This window comes from Styela clava, chromosome 11 (assembly GCF_964204865.1).
Source record: "Styela clava chromosome 11, kaStyClav1.hap1.2, whole genome shotgun sequence".
Classification (NCBI taxonomy): Eukaryota; Metazoa; Chordata; class Ascidiacea; order Stolidobranchia; family Styelidae; genus Styela; species Styela clava.
This window is the reverse complement of record NC_135260.1, coordinates 12,546,837-12,565,031: the sequence shown is the minus strand read 5'-3', so window position 1 is coordinate 12,565,031 and position 18,195 is coordinate 12,546,837.

Genomic DNA, 18,195 nt, shown 5'->3' with positions numbered 1-18,195 from the left:
CCGTAAATTTTGTTGTTTTGCATGTCTATTCGTACATGTAGTCCTATTTAGTAGTCGCTAAACCCAAATTTAACAATTATTATTGAATTTTATTCCAATGGGAATCCCATGGGATGGGATGGGACAGGCATAATTGATATGGGATGGGAATGGGACAGAAAAATATTCCCCATGGACAAGCCTGGAAATTTTGGTAAAGATTAAGTTGATTTTCGAGGCAAAAATATACTTTTTTAAATTTTTTGTTTTTCAAGTCAAAGTTATTTTCGTGAATTACTTTAGAACAGAACAATCAGTTTCTTTTTTGGTAACATCGGATGCTCTGATACTGAAATTCACCGCCAAAAATCTTAGTACATTTCATTACTTATCGATCTTAAGATCGGTAAGTATATTGATAGGTATTTGTCTGTATGTATGTCTGTCTGTCTGTCTGTCTGTGTGTGTGTCTGTTAGATGAACGCGATATCTCAAGAACGCTCCAAATTTTGCATGTGCATGCATCTTACCTCGGACCAGTGGCCTATAGATTTTGGGTTAATTATGTCGTATAATTAGCGAGTTATTAACTAATTACCGATCTAAGATCGAAAGATCGATAAGTCTTCGGTCTCCGACCGATATTCTCGTTTTAATCTGCCATCAGGAAGAAATATATATATATATATATATATATATATATATATATATATATATGCTGTGTTTACTCACGGACATCCAACTCTTTTGCCTTGGCGTTATATCAATCGTTAAATCTTTCGCGTGGGGTATTCTTCCATAGAGAAGACATGCACCGTTCATGTTTCGGTTCTCTGTAAAGAGTTTCAGATTTCTTCCGTTTGTTTTGAATCCAGGGTATGATATAACTCCTTTTTGACCGGCCAAATTATGCAAGCATGGCGATATTTTTCCAGGTGCTGTAAAAATTTGTATAGTGGTTACATAACAATTAGGCATATTTTTGCTACCCATACGAAAGATGATGCACATAAAATACTCGAACATTATGTGAAATAAAATATTCATACAGTTAACTTTATTCTGCAACAAAATGGGAGTTGATATTCCCAACAATATGCATTTCATTCAGTAGGGAATTTGAATTGAGTAGATTTGTGTTTATATGTTTTGTACGTAATATGTAAAAAATGTATTGATGGACGTAACTGAACGCTGCATGTAAGAATAATATTATTGGGGAACTCATCCTCATACTGCCACATCAATTTGATATATATGTAAATAAAAACTAATTCATTTGTTATATATATATATAACCACTTAATGCCGGAATTATGATCCGCTGAGAGAAAAAAATCGCCGCTTCGGTTATTTGCTAATTCAAGGCCGTAGAATACGAATTCAAACTTATTTTTTTTATTTTACCCCCCATTTGGGAGAAAAAATTTTGTCACGAAATCGATACACTCGTCCACGTGATGAATTTATTGTGTCAATACTCACACGTATTGCGACTGATACGAATGGAAATATAACAAATTCAATTCAAAATAAACGAAATCGGACAACAGAAAATGTTCAGTGGACCGTACTGTTGGTCATTAATATACGCCATGGTATCACGCAAAGCAATTTTTGGCTTTGTTTAAGCATAAATATACTCCGCATTTGGTACATCTGATTACCGGCTTGCTATCACACCCAGGGAAACGACATCGCTGTCTCTTAGCTTCTACCACAGGCCAATGGCCAGTGGCGTCGGTTCTGACCTCATTGTTGGGATGTGGAGTAGCTATTCTTCTGATTCGTGGTGGGGTAGTAGACAATGGCCTGCCTCGCTTAAGCGGAGTCGATATTTTCCCAAGCTTGCAAAGAGATTCTGCCACCAAACTTCGAAACGATAAAAGATCTCGCTGCTTGTTACTCGCAACTCCCAGGGACTCACAATCTCTTCTGTATAAGATCCAGCTGTTTACATTAGCCAAATCAACCAGGTGGAAGAAGATCCTCAGGTAGTACTTTTTTGACCGAATGCGTATTCTATAGTAGGCTATAAGCGCATCTAACAAGTCTACGCCTCCCATGCTACGGTTATAAAAATCTACCATAAACGGACGAGTCACCATTATGTGCTGTTTCGTGACGTTGTCCCATCTTCGGACTTCTGATGTGGGCATGGCGCTGGCAAAAGAACTGGCAATAGCTACACTTCGTTTATCATACCACTTCACAACTCTTATTTCAGTGTCCTCAACACATGACGTCTTTTCCTGATAACATCCCCGTCCTCTATTTTTCAAATCTTTGTCAGATTCCAGCTCATCCCAATAACCGATTTTGTCTCGCCGTCCCTATACAATAGATCTTCTTTTTGGCGAGAACGGACATCAAAGGTATGGACGTAAACCAATTGTCAAAACAGAGTATGTGATTTACATCATTCTCCACATTATCGGTCAGTTTGATGACTATGTTAGCACTAGCTCCGAGATCAGGGTAACCAGAAACAAGATGTATCTTTCCTGTATATATTTCAAAGTTGTGTACCAAACCATCTGTTCCACACAACATAAAGATTTTATACCCCCATTTGTGGGGCTTTTTGGGAAGATATTGTTTCAGCCCTGACCTCCCAGTAAACGGAACCATCTGCTCGTCGATACATAAAACTTGCTCTTGATGCAGTGGTTTGAATTTTGCTTTAAGCATTTCTAACGGGGGTCTGATTTTAAACAATCGATCTTGTTGAACATCAGAATCGCCATGAGGTAAATCGTTGTTATTGAAATGGAGCATCTTTTTTATTCTTTCCCATCGATCACGGGTCATTACATCGGCAACGCAGTTAACCTTTGTTTCCACAGCCCAAAACATACGTGTTCTCGGTAGACGAAAATTAGACATGTAAACGACACAACCAAGAAACTTCTCCATTTCTGGAATTGTAAGGTTTAGTTGTTTGGAGGGATCGCTGTGGCTCGCATAGATATTGGTTTCCGCAACTATTTGGTGCATTACATCCAAGTCAAAAAAATATTTGAAATATTCAATTGGTGCTCGCACTGTTTCCGATTCATACTCACGGCCTTTCCATGCAGGCAGCTCTCGTGCTGATTCTGGGTCACTTTCCTGTACAATCCTCCATACGGGCTTCCTACATGGGATATTGATTCCAATACACACCTCGACTTCAACCACGGAAGAAACTGACATCTCGCCTGACCCTCTTGCTTCCTGATCACTTTCTCCTCCCTGGTCAATGGATATATCCTGACTAGCAGCTTCGTCATCTGAACTTTCTGACAACAAGGCATAGTCTCTAATCTTTTTCGGTGGTACATATTCATCTTCGCTACTGCTGCAGTCACTGTCTTCGCTAACATCCCCACTAGATGGAAAGCGGATTCTCCAATTCTCCTTCTCATCCATTTTTCATTATTTGAATAAATTACTTCTACCACTAAACAATTTGAAGAAATTCCTGCATATTACTTTAGCCAGTCAATATCAGAAGCAAATCTTGATCAAAATATTATCATTACTTTAGGCTTTAGCCAGTCAATATCAGAAGCAAAACATGATCAAAATATTATCAGGTTTAGAGGGAAAGACATTATTTTAACTAATTAAACATCACTATATATAAATTTCGATAACAGAGTTACACATACTTAAAACATATTAGATTATGTTCCTATTTCTGCTCTTCAATTTCAAGTGTCTTGGTTTATGAAAGACAACTTAAACTGCAAAACATGGACGGATGGGACGATTTAGTGACAGTTGGGAAAACTGGCGTCAGCAGTAAACAACTAATTGTTAGGCAAAACTCTTTTTACCAAATGAAAGGACACATAACGGCCTCTTACTGTGATTTTTTCTCGACTCTCTGGGGTAAAGCTTTATACCCCAAAAAAGACGACGAAATCCGACTGCTACCGACATCACATTTCAACCGACATCAATGTAAACAAAGATGGCTGACCACAAAATATGAAACATTTGGTGGCGCTAAATAGGCTCAAACGAGAGAGTGGGTACAGACGATTTCGGGACAATCGCCGCTTTCTCTCTAGCTATCCTGGTTCGTACTATGGGGTGCAATAAAGTCAATGTCCCGAAAACGACCCCGTCGTCGTTAAGTGGATAAATATAAGCCACATACCTTTCTGAGAATTAGAAGTATTTAGCAAGAGAAACAATATCCCTAATGCATATATTCCGTGCATTCTTTTCACAGTATAAATTTGATATTGCAGTATGAATGTTAACCAGAAGAACAACATCGAATACAGCATCAGAATACGCATATATATATAGGCAGTGATAAATTTTAACATAATAATATGGCCCGAGGTCTTGATTTCTTCGAATCCCACATGTCTTGCGGATAGCGGTGTGGTTAAATACTGTTTTTATCTAATATACTTGCGTGGCAGTCATACGTGTGCCACTTACTTCTTAATAAAATACATTCATGAAATTAGGCTACAACACGCCCCGAAATGATGAATTTGATTACTAGTTTTTGTGTAGAACGGATTTTTGGTAATGTCGACGACCATAGATAGTATCTGAATAAATAAATAATTGAGTCAACATTGTAATAGAACGCGCAAATTTGAAACCTCAAACAACAATTTGTATTACATCCTATTTAATTTTGGACAGAGACTTCGAATTCCATATTTTCGAGCGTCACAGAAGCAGCGCAAATCCGACCATGTGACGTGCGCTGAAGAAAAAGGCTATAGCAGGGGTGCCCGGGTGCACAATCCTCTTGCTATTGGCGGCCACATTGCATTTATTTGTATTAAATACGGCCTCCAGGGGGTTGATGAGCGCGGTGGAGGCGCGCAAATTGTTTTGCTTTTATGACGTCATAACCGCGTATTTGACCCATGCATAGTGCAGTCTGTCCAACTATAAAGTATGTAAGACTACTTGGAAGTATATTATTCGCATTTTAAACGATTTTTTCTTTTCGGTATCCCTATTCTTGAGCAGATATATTGCATAATGGTTGCACAATTTTGAAAAAAAATCGAAAGTCGGGGAGGGGCGGTCGCCCCCATTTTCTTGTGCCCAAAAGTATATTAAATATCAAATATTTTATTGATTCACTATCAGGCTTGTCATACAAATCAGAGTCAGAATAAAATAAAACTACTACAATTTCGGTATCGGCAATATCGGCAATTTTTTTGGTATCGGTATCGGCTGAATTAATACCGATATTTCCCGATATATTTACCTTTTTGATATAATCCAGATTGTTTCAAAAGATAAGTTAAAATATTATTTTTTAATTTATTTTTTGTCTTGAGAGATCGTGAACTATGAGCCATGCATGTCTCCACCCCCGCGGGTGGCAACAGGAATAGGATTCACCTGTTTTTAAATATTTACTAGCAGAACTAGCTCATCTAGTTTGGCTATTTTAGCTGCCAAATTTTTATATTGACATTTTTAATTCATATTACATATTAATTATGAAGAAATATATCAACACGACACAGAAAAGAGAGCAACTACACGCACAATTTTGAATCATCGGTGGAATCGAGATCTTTTTATTACAGCACATGCACTTTTTGGCACGGTTACAAATTCTTACGGTTTTTCGTCAAGCGCGAGTGTCATTTAGTCCATCGACATCATTAAGCTAAATTCCGACGCAATTATCTCTCCACACAGGTTTTGAATATTGTGATTATATTAATTTTAATTTTGTTTAAATACACAATTTCTTTATAGATTTATTGATGTGGGCGCCTAGTATTATACGTATTATAGAGACTTCTAGTCGGCGCTGATTGATATCCTCTCATTTTGGCTGTAATTTATTGCCGCGACGATCACGATCAAACACAAAATAAAATATTTGCATATATTCTATATTTTTTTAAACACGAAAAACGATATTCGAAGGTCGCAATATTATTTTTAAATTGGAATTGGACATCCCGGCATATGAGTTTTGTAATTAGACACCGAGATTACTAGCGTCAGTGTACAATACATCCGAATCAATTAATGCATCTGGATACCAAACATCAATTTCCTATGTGATATATTCTTTTCGATCTGAAATAATGTGTACAATGAATAACGCTCAAAAACCATTGTTTCAGCCCGTCCGCCCTACACAGCACACTTAATTAAGGTAAAAGTTACATGGTATCGGTATCGGAATATCGGCCTTTTTGTAATATCGGCGTATCGGTATCGGCGTTTTTAGCTGGCATCGGATCGGTATCGGCGTTTATAGGATTTTGTATGTGGACGGCCGCATTACTTATTCACGACGGCCGCAGGTTGTGCACCGTTGGGCTAGAGTGTACTTTGTCAGCGCATAGTGAGGTTGTGTCTGAACCATGAAACGTCATTGCCACAATCACCAATGCAAAAAATAAAAACACTTGCTGAATTGCCCAAGAGCAATTAAATTACGTATAGACGTCAAAGCATTTTGTATTCATCTGAGTTCAACAAAGATCTTTGATAAAGCACCTATGTCATTGGGGTTTAGATAAGGTATATTAATATTATACATGTATTGATGCATATGACATATGAGTCTAAGTTATTCAAGAGTCTTGCTGCACACTAACACAAATATATTTCTGTAACGTTTCGTCTGAAAAAGGTCAGACTTCTTCAGACATACATAGTTCAACTATAACAACAAGGAAAGCAGTTACATGCATATTTAAACAATCAGTGTAAAATTATGGGAGTTATGCATGGTAAATAATCAATAAAATCGGCGAATTCTTGATTAAATAACAGCGGGTGACTGAAATGAAAGTTCATTGGTGAGATCTCTCCCTTTCTTTTATGTTTAACAATTAAAATCCAAATTAAACAGTATTGGATAAAGCAGACCAGAAAAGTTGTGTCAAATATAATATTGTGATATTATATTTTGTCTGTTATTAGCATGTCTGGCCATGCATGATCCAATTTTAAGAAAAAAAGTTATTAGGTACAAGAATTGATTAATTAAAACAATGAATGGAAAATTTGTAATTGGTCTAAACTTCCTTAATATTCATCCCTTGTGGCTCATGTGTCCCGAAGAGATGAATGAAATGAGATTCCTCGTTTTTTTGATAGATGTGGTCATAAAATAGTTTTTCAATGCCAATGACACTAAAATCTCTAAGCGAATGTCCCGGTTGACTAAATTGGGCACCAACAACAAGATCTTTGTTTTGGGATTTTATACTTCTAATATGTTCAGTTATTCGGTATTTTAAATGTCTTCCCGTTTCTCCGATGTATTGCATGTCACACTTTTTGCAGCTTATCAGGTAGATTACATTTTCCGAGTTGCATGAAATTTTTTGACGAATACTTATTTTTGCAGTCTTGTTTTTGTTTGTTGCCATTTTTTTTTCGTTTCCCCGGAATGTTGGCTGCATGATTTTCTGCCGCATTTGAAAAAGCGTGGATTCTTTTTGACGGGAGTTTCTGGTTTCAATTTTGCTCTAACTAATTTGTCTTTTAGCGTGGGGCATTTAGCTAATCTTGGTGGTTTTGGAAAAATTTATTTTAGTCTCTCGTTGTTGTCCAAAATGTATTGGTAATCTGAAAAGATTTTTCGAATATTTTATTAGGTCGGATGATAGCTTGTGATGAAGGTAGACAATGTTTTTTTTTGGTTTCAGTTTTTGGGGTTAAAAAAAGTTTTCTATTAAGTTCTTTTGCAGATTGTATTGCATCGTCAACTAAATTTTCTTTGTAGTTTCTCTACGTTAGGTATGTTTTCATTACTTTTGCATGTTTATCAAAATGCTCATTTGTTGAACAGGCTCTTCTTATTCTGATAAATAGACTTTTCGGAATATTTTTCGTGACATGTTTAGGGTGGCAGGATGATGGCGGAGGATACTGGTGCGAGTCGGTTTCTTTGCTGAAAATTTCCGTTTCCAATTTGTTGTTAATGATATGAACCTTAACATTCAAAACGCAATACAGTTTGGTGAGCATTCGAAGGTAAATTTGATCGTTGGATGTAAAGAATTTGCTGAGGTAACAAATTCTGATAGTTCCTCTTTGCCATGTGGTCATATAAGAAAACAATCATCAATAAAGCGGTGATAGTACTGTGGTTTTGTGTAATAATTCGGATTTCAGGTTTGCCATGAGAATGTTCGTTACAGAAATATATTTGTGTTAGTGTGCAGCAAGACTCTTAAATCACTTAGGATTGTCATTTTTACTCTTGCTTCAGCATCCTTGCAATATACGCATACGGATCCACCGACACAAAAGCATAGAAGAAGAATAAGTAGTTAGTCTCGCAGAAACTAAATAATCAGCGCAAGTTGACATATTTCGAGCTATACTGCTAGCTCAAGGACTGCAAAATGACTAGTTTTGTTTTTATATTAACTTAACTATTGGTATATATAAATTTATTTTGGCATAACAGATTTTCAACCGCTAAAAATACGAAATCAGTAGTTCTAACAGTGACAGATCACTAATTACAGGATGTAAGACCATGCTTCATTCTCTAACCACGTGTAACAAGGGTTCTATCAATTTAATCAGGCTAAACCAGCGCGTTGGAATCCGACGGGAGTTATCACGACATCCATTAAGACAAGATCGTTCATGGTAGTAAGTTCTAAGTTGCTCTACTCTACGGAGTGTATTTCAAAATGGGAATTTACTGGCATAACTCACCACATTCATCTTCTATACTACTTTTCAATAACACAAATCGGCTCACTGAGAAGTAAGGTTGAAAGTTTAGGACAGTGTTGGCATTTAACATTAAAATTGGAAAGCCTGGAATGAAACATCTCAAGTTATGTCCGTCCTGTTAAGAACCATATACGATATTATTTCGTACATCAGAACTACCCTTTATGGTCGTTATGATTGTCGAATTTATCCTCCGTCAATGTAACAATTGAGTTTTCTTGTCGGACCCACTATGTTCTTCTCTTTGATCACTTTTCCTAAATATATACCAGAAATTTTTCTGGTTGTGAAAGTTAGATATAGGCAGGGTACGTTTTGGTTACTAATCCTTGGTAAAACCCATATTCTTCTCTTATTTTACTTTGTATACTTACTGAATTTTATGTACCGGAAATCATTCTGTCTATGAATTTAGGTATGTAGGGTCTGATTTGGTAACCCATTGGTAAACTGTGCGCATATTTGTCAACTCAAAAATAGACCTCTCTTTTCAGTTGCGCTTAGGTGTAGACCAGTGGTGCGTGCCACCAACGTGCGCCGAGGAATGATTATTAGTGTTGCGCGAAGAGATTTCATTTTTGAATTTATTTCAAGTGATTCCAATAGACACTTAGCCCAACGACTTACAGATTCGCATTTTAATTTAAAACTTGGAAAGAAGAAGAAATAAGTAAACTAAGTGTGTGTGCGCGCGCAGCACAATAAACACCGAACGCAGGGGCGACTACTTTCCATAATATTTTTGGGGGCGAATTTAAGTAGCCCACCAAAAAAAACCGCGCTGTGTATCATTACGTAACAAAAATAACCTTTCGATGTCATTCTCTTAATTAAGTATTAGCATGTCATTTAATACTCATTTATTCAGTATATAGGCCGCTTTGCTTGGGCACGGAACTCGAGCGTCACTAAACCGATCCCTTGAATTCCGCGAATATATACCCACGGCTCTTGCTAACAAACATAAACGACCAATTTGAGGAGTCGCATTAGGAACTCTCGGGTATTGTTTTAATTCTTAGTTTTGCACAAAGCGCACCAACACCGTTTCGTAAAATTGGAAATGTCAAACAAGGTAACAAATTATTGTGCGAAGTTTTTCCCAAATTTTACCAAGGAAACATTACTTGACTAATAGAATTGCCATTATTGCCGTTTTATCGAATCATTATTTAAACTCAAAATAACATTCAAGATGCACGCAATAACTTTGCCCGGGATTTCATCGCTAAATACGAAAATAAAACAAGCACAATAGAAGTAAAATCATAAGAATGTCAACTAAGGTCTTCATAGATATCCGCATTCTGCCATCAGAAATGGTAATATTGAGAGCTCAAAATTGGGACGGTTAATTTACAAACGGTGGGGAGAAAGATCAAAGATGGCGCAAAAGATAAAAATTGGAATAGAATCCTGAATTCACTCTTTAATAGCTGTCGCTAACATATGTCGCCGAAATGAACGCATAATTCTCGCAGGAATATAAAGCCAAACTTCGACGTTCGCCGTTGTGTAAGAATTGATATATACTTGTAAAAAATGAGGACGGACGAAAACACCTCACCAACATCAGAATGTCTAGCGTTCTGGATGACTGTTGTATATATACTAAAATATCAGGGTGGTCCAAGGTTATGAGGTTGGAAGGCCGCAAAAACTTTTGAGGAGGTCTCGCGGGCCGCAGTCGGAGAAAACCCAAAAGTGATCAAAACATCGCGAGTTTACTCACTTTAAATATATTTAAGAATGAGAGTTTATTGTTCTAATCAGTTTTTCAAGGAAACTATACAAAGCCTTTAGTTACTTTGAAATTGCTTCTCGATAAATATCGTGGTATCTTTTCTCGTGTTTGGTTTTGTAATGTCGCTTAAAATTATATTATTTCGTGAAGGATATTACTTGAAAACACACCATCAGACACTATTTGGTTTAACGTTGTTGTGGGTAAGGAAATACGTTTCATCTCAGTTTACTTCGGTCACCTTTTTTCTACACTCGTTGATATGATGAATTGTTATATTTACCTCGTTCAAGCATTTAAAATAGCTTCCCCAAAGCTGCTTAACAGCGGTTGTCATTTTACTAAATTTGACATTTCTTTTTTGTCTTTTGAGTTGTTGAAGTAACTTCTCAGTCAATTTTTTCAAACATTTTATTCCAATCTGAGGATTGCATGGCATAGGAACAAAACCTAAGATGATCTATTAACCTTGGACTGAAGTGACTAAAGAAATATCCAATATTTACACCGGAAGCCAACCAACAGTATGTGTGGCGTAACTCCAAATGCTCACTACTGTTACATCACCATATTATGAAGTTGGACCTTTGTCATTGTGAATAAATCTTAATATTTGCATGAGACGCTGGATGGGATTTTTAATTGCGTCATTGCGCCACTGATTGGTTCTTAAACTTTTTCGAGCGCGACCCATATTAGAGATTTATGTATACTCGCGTCGCGACCCAATCCCAAGCAACGTGAAAATGTATTATTATTGTTAGTACTCTTTGAGTTAAATGCAGACAGTGATTTATTAGAAACAGTTCATCGACTCGGTGCGATTGATGAGAATGCCAATATATCTACAATACACGGCTCTATTTTAATCAGCTTAATGCGCATGTCGTCACCACGATTGAGGCGATTGCGAGCCTTAATTTTAAAACCGTCAGTGCCGAAAATCTGTGCTCGTACAGATACGTGGTCGCAAATGGTAGCAGAAAAGCCATTGCTTAGTTTCCAATTAGTGACTTTTCCTTTTTCCATAACTCTCCAAGTAAGGCTATGATCAAAAGCTGTCGATGGAACTCGTCGTGATGCAGGTCGATAAACTCTTTCTGAAGTCCTGCAACATCCTCTGATAAGTAGTCAACCTTTACCATAAACAGATTTCTGACCCACTACTGAGATGACAGATTTCTGTCCGTAATAAAGCAGCCAAACTCCGCCGTGATAAGGTTTTCATATTAGCCTTTTTCGCGTGACTTCTGTATCCGAATGGATCCTGCCAAACTCCGGACTCGACAACTACCACAAGAAAATAATTTAGAAGCAATACTAAAAAGAATTCAACGCCTTTAAAAGAATAACATTATAAGGACCCTGGCTATCAAGATCTGAGCCTAGAACACATTGATAAATGTTCTAGTGAAACTTTTTGTGAAATCAAGCACGCCGCGGAACAATTATTCCATGCTGAGAACCGATTGCAATTTTTTATTTCGCAATCTGTTTCTGAATATCAATAATTGTTTTTTCATTGTTTGCTCACAACTAATTTCAAAAAATTTATTTATCGCCATATTTAAACTGCATGATTGCTCTTTTCTTGTCATTGTTGTAAACTGCTTGTCTGAGGAAGTCTGATTTTGGTCAGACGAAACATTACAGAAATATATTTGTGTTAGTGTGCAGCAGGACTCTTGAATTGCATATTATATTTCATTGTTTTTAAATACCCAAGTTAAGAAGGTAAAATGAGATATTCGACTAGATCAGGGGTCTCAAACTCGCGGCCCGCGGGCCAATTGCGGCCCGCAGGATGATAATTTGTGGCCCCCGCCTTGGTATTGAAGTTTAATGTTAGTGCGGCCCGCAAGTCACTTAGCATTAGGCTGACCATATTTCCAAACACTAAAAAGAGGACACATTGTTTGGTAGAACCGTAAATATAGAAACGCATTTCATATGTGTATGAGATATACATTATAATATATGTACTAAATTCCCTAGAATTAAATATAAAAGTGACAATAGACGAAATGACGACAATGAAATAACGCATTTTTGTTGTATTAAAAAAATACGCAGGACAATCGATTGATTTTCTCTTAGACCATGAGTATTTGGCAGTTCCTTTAATCGTCTCCAACATTGCTGGGTTATTTTTTTTAATATCGTAAAACTGGGTATATTGGCGTAATTTTCTGTCTAAATCCAAATTTTCATAAATTGCGATATACGAGGTGAAATGGCGTAAAACCTAATTGTGAAACAAAACGATTTTACGTAGTAAACGAGTAAGCATAAGAAGTGTACATTTAATTAAAGGAAAACCCGTCTGCATGCTATCACCAGAGTCATTCTCTGCTATCACATCGCAATGCATTGCTTGTCATGTGTATAATGATAATTACAAGTCTCCACTGACTTTGGAATTTTCTTAACATATCAAAAACTTTCGATAATATAGGAGAATTTTAAATATTTAAGAGCGTCCTCGGAGGACACAATTTTTTTAACGAAAAAGGCGGACAAATCCTCCAAAAGGAGGACGTATGGTCACCCTACTTAGCATGATTTATGCTTTCAATATAACAGCGCTTCCCAAACTGTGTTCCGCTGAACACTAATGTTCCGCGAGCCTCTTCCAAGTGTTGCTCGGAAAAGGAATCAAAAAGATATCTAAATTGGTCGCCATGGCGATCTGATAATCATGAAGTTGTTGCCTAACTGACCGTTTAAAATCGCGTCAACTTCGGCCTAAAGTGGTCCAACTAAGTTAGGGTAGTGGCATTTTCGTTAACCGTCGGTTTAGCTTTTTGACTGTTAATTTCATTATCAAATTTACAGTACTTTTTTTGGTTTTGTTAAAGACAAACAAGTAAGTCTAAAGCAGTGTTTCCCAACAGGAGTCCGCGGTCTCAAATGAGTCCGCGGAGTGTTTGAATGAGTCCGCAACGTGCCAGAAATTCTGCGGGCCGCAAACGTTTTTGCGAAACTGAACAATCAGCCAAGTTACCAGTTACGTTAAAATTTACATAAAACGTCACAACCGTGACAACAAAAAAACTATCAATTTTTTATTTCTTATAAAGTGTTGCCCTGTTCGTCTTCTGATCAGTGTTTGCATAATTGAATCGATTTATTTAAAGTTATTACCTGATTCTGTATCGCGTATTTTTATTTTATTGTGTTATTTGACTGTGTTTGGTGGACGGGCGCGTATTTTTACGTTTTCAACTTTGTCTTTAGGTTCAGATCCTCTGTGTTTTGTTTGTTCGTTTGTTTTGTTTTATACCAGAGCGACCAAAATAAAATTGATTGAAAACATAAAAAGCAAGTTATTTCGCATATCATTATCGAGTCAATAATTACTGGTTATTGAGTGGGGCTGGTAATATATATGAATATTCAACTATTAGAATAAGAATTAACTATGCGAAAATTTGGTAACAGGTGACGCAAACAGGTCACTTGCGCGTCGCTTAATCAAACGATCGGATTTCACAGCTCACTGGCAAGTTTCCGACGAAAACACGAGTCTGTACATGCTTCTACCAAGTGGTGTTTCTCGCGGGTTCGAACAACGAGGAATAATTTTTTTTTCTGATAAGTGTCAATGGTGGCAACCCAAATTTTCTAATTTAAAAAGCGGCAATAACAAAAATAAAACCGACCGATTGAAATCGCTTTTTTAGACATTGCAAATCGCAAAATTTCTGGTGCGACCGTAGTATAGGAGCATTTTCCTTACGTTTCTTTGCTTTATTGCCTTCCTATTAGTACGTACAGTGGTACTGGAGTTTCATAAGCGTTGTACGAACAGATCAGATTTGTGGAATTCACAAAAATACGAACCAAAACAAAATATAATCGGGCACTTCACCACGCATTTTTGTGTCCACGGATTGCCATGATATTTTCTGAGTATTATTGATTTTATTTCGTCAACACAACCGCAGAATAATATGATCCCAATTAAATTAGAAATAAAGCAATGCGATGATTATGTATTTTTGATTTACTAATAGAATTTAAATAATAATTTTTATAAGTACTGAATCAAGTGATACTTTAAATTCTCGTCATTGTCATTTTAAATTCTCGTCATTGTCACGGATTGAATATTGTGCGACAGAAAAAGCCATTATACACTAAAAAATTCGGCTCTTTTAACAAACGCGTAATAGCGGCAAATTTCCGATTTCGAAATTCGTTACGGTTGTAATAAACGCACCTTGAGTCCGCAAAGGTTTTCACCGGTGAGAAAATAGTCCCCGACCAAAAATGGTTGGGAAACGCTGGTCTAAAGCAGGGTTTCTCAAACTTTTGATGTTGCGGAGCCCTTGAAAGGTTGAATATTATTCACGGAGCCCCAAAATAAATGTTAAAATTGTTACTTTCATATTAATATTCCTGAGCAAGTTAAAAGTACTTTACCTATTTCAAAATGCTGAACCTTTTTTAATAGGGTTAACACAAGTTATAAATAAATCTAAATTTTATACTAAAGCTGTTCTCCCTAAATCAAAAATTTCCCTCGGAATATACAGGTATTGTTACACAATGACGACGTTAATTGCTTTTTTGTTCTCGTGGGGAATTATGAGTTCAATGTGAAAAACATGTTACCATATTATAGTCATCGGCGACGAAATGCTAAAAATAATAATCAATAAAGAGGTAAATCCACAACCCAAATTTCTTGATTGAAAAACGGCATTCTAAAATATTAAAACTGAAACTTAAAATGGAAGATCACACGTTTGGTTTCAGCAGACTCACCTCAGATTGAAAACGCTTTTTTAGACATTGTAAATCACAAAATTTGTTGTTATGTTAGGTTTTCATCGTAGTAACTGCGAAATCTAAACACAGTCAATTGTGAGCGCGATGTACCTTTTTTTCATTCTGAAACTACCGACGGAGCTGATTGCAATAAAATAATTTTCTATTGTTCGTATTTTGCCCAGGCATTGTGATTTTTTAAACGGCGATATCTTGCTTAAAAATAATCTCAAGTGCGAAAGAACAAATCAAGTTTGACAAATCCCAATATCGCAAAAATACGACCCCAATTCATTTGTAGTTGGCATTTTATCACATATTTTATGTTTTTTTAGAATAGTATTCTTTCATTTTAGTAATCCTAATAGTAATCTCGAATCAAACGTGAGTAACGATGAGCACAATTACATTATAACGACGAGACACGTTGAATGCTCCATCGGTCATGGATTGAATATTTTAAGCAACAGAAATCTCGTATTCCTTTTTTTTAATCGCGAAGAATGTTGCGCAGAAGTTTCCGATTCCAATTTTGAACCACCTCCCTCTTAAGAATCCTGGCTGTGCTACTGCTTATAAATAATGTCATTTTTTAATTCTGCCTCTTTGCCATATTTCGAGGCTATATTGTTGTCAGATTTTATCAAATCTGTTATTGCTTCTTTGAACAGTTACAAAATTAGTCAGTATTTTGAAGAGTAATCGAATAGCTCGCGGAGCCCCTGGGTTTCTCTCGCGGAGCCCCGGGGCTCCGTACGGAACACTTTGAGAACCTATGGTCTAAAGAATAAAGGCAAAAGGTCAACCGTTCTTCCTCCATCTCTACCTGGTTTTACTTCGAAACGCTGGAAGTTTGTCGCGCATTTTCAACTCGCCACGGCGAAACCATTGGGAACCCCTACATTGCATCGTTTTTCTTTATCAATTTAACCCTTTAATTTTTGGTGTTCCGCGAGGTGATATAAAAAGTGTTCCGTGGCCGAAAAAGGAAACTCTGTAATATAAGATATAGTCACGTAGGGCAAAACAAAATATTTTATCATCTATCCCCTGAAATGAATATGCGATGCGTTAACCTACCAGTACCATACCTGTAGGCCTGATATTCGATCGCGGGACCGCCTGGAATAATTTTAAAACAGTATTCCATGATTTTTGACGTCACAATCACTAACGCTTAGTTTTATCTCGATACGTTCATCACTGTCCATTGGCTAAATGCTTGATTGGAACATCAGCGCAACAGTTATCAAAAGATGGAATTTTATAATTTCGCACATTCCTAAACATGTGGTTGGAAGTGAAGTTTCAGTAAACAGAAAGGTTGGTGATGAGCACAGACAATTTCAAAAAACTGGGAAACGCAATATATTTCTTTCTTGAGCATAGGAGCATCCCGACATGTTTTATCTGCACAGTTAAAGTTGCAGTGCACAAGGAATAAAATTTAAACAAGTTGCTAAGCTTTTATTGTGAAAAACCTGATGCGGCCCGGACTCATCAAGACTCTGCATCAGCGGCCCCCAAGTAAATTGAGTTTGAGACCCCTGGACTAGATAAAACTGAAAGATTAGATCTCTTGATCGCCATTGGATTTCCGACCTTGGCGCGACCCATTTTTATACCTTTCGCGACCCATGTCTGGTACTTTAAGAATCACTGCCATGAGGGTAACAGATATTAATCGGAATGTCCAAGAAGCAACTAGAAGGCAATGTATAGTTTCCCTGAGCATCGATTTCCTCGTTTATTTCCGTAACAATTACAAATCAGCAATAAGTTAACAATGACGTGACAATTACAATTTATTCAGCCGCCCAATCAGATTTCAAGCGTGGTTGACAATTTTGATGGCGTCATTGAATTCGACAAACGAATTCTATAGAGCTCACAGACATTATAAAAAAGTGATAGCCTTCTATCGAAAATACAATCTTCAACCACTGAAAATTTCAGAGCAATTTGGTACAGTAATTAAAAAGAAAAGCGATTAAAAATAACAAAAACGATCCACAGGCCCACTTCGAGTCTAATACTATCCACAACAACAACAACATAATAACAAAGCGAACCATAGGTCCACTTCATGTGCAATAAGATAATGCTTATTCGCCGGACGGCCGGAGCTATTAGGGTACTCTCGTAGTATGTGTACCAGGTTAGGCCATAATTTTATTCCTATTTTTCTTATTTTCGTTCTATTACGAATTCGAGGAATGTTTGTGTCAGCCAAGTGAATATACCCCCTGCCAGTGATGAACATTTTATTACATTTGCATTCCTGTTGTTGAAATAAAATTATGTCATAGAAAGTCTAGTTTCTCTTGTAAAATTAGTTATTAACTTGCGTTTTGTTACGTAATAATTCGTTTTACATTACGACAGACAAATAGTACAGCAGTAACGTGTAGTGGATTGTTCGCCGACCTTCGACCCCGTGAAAATTTATCCTGTGACATTCTAATAATACCATTTGTATTGAATTGGTATGAATATTCTTGTAATTTTAAACAGACATATTTCAGATAATGAATTCAAATTTCATTGTAGTTCTTTGGCTCTAACTTGGGACAGACAAAAATTTCTGACAGCATCCGTGTCGTGTTGTAAATATATATTGCATACACAAATTAGAAGCGTTCCGGTTGTTACGATTTTCGCAGCACATCACTGCCCATAGGCGTCCGTCTCTCTATTGGTACAAATACTTCTAGAGCGCCGAAATTAGAACGAGGACGTTCTTGAAATTAGGAGAAATTTATCCTAATTTAGAATCTTTGTTTGACCCTAGGGTTGGTCTTTCACTGCCTTGTTCTTGTCATCCTAGGTTTCACTCTTTTTACAATTGAAAACAATGGCCATCACTGCAGTCCGTGATAATAATTCGACAGATGGCGAGTAACTTACCTTCTGGTTAATAGAACACACTCAATCTTTTTAAGATTTCCAAAACAGTACAAAAAATAATTTTTTTCTCCAACATTCGAAACAAAAAGAGC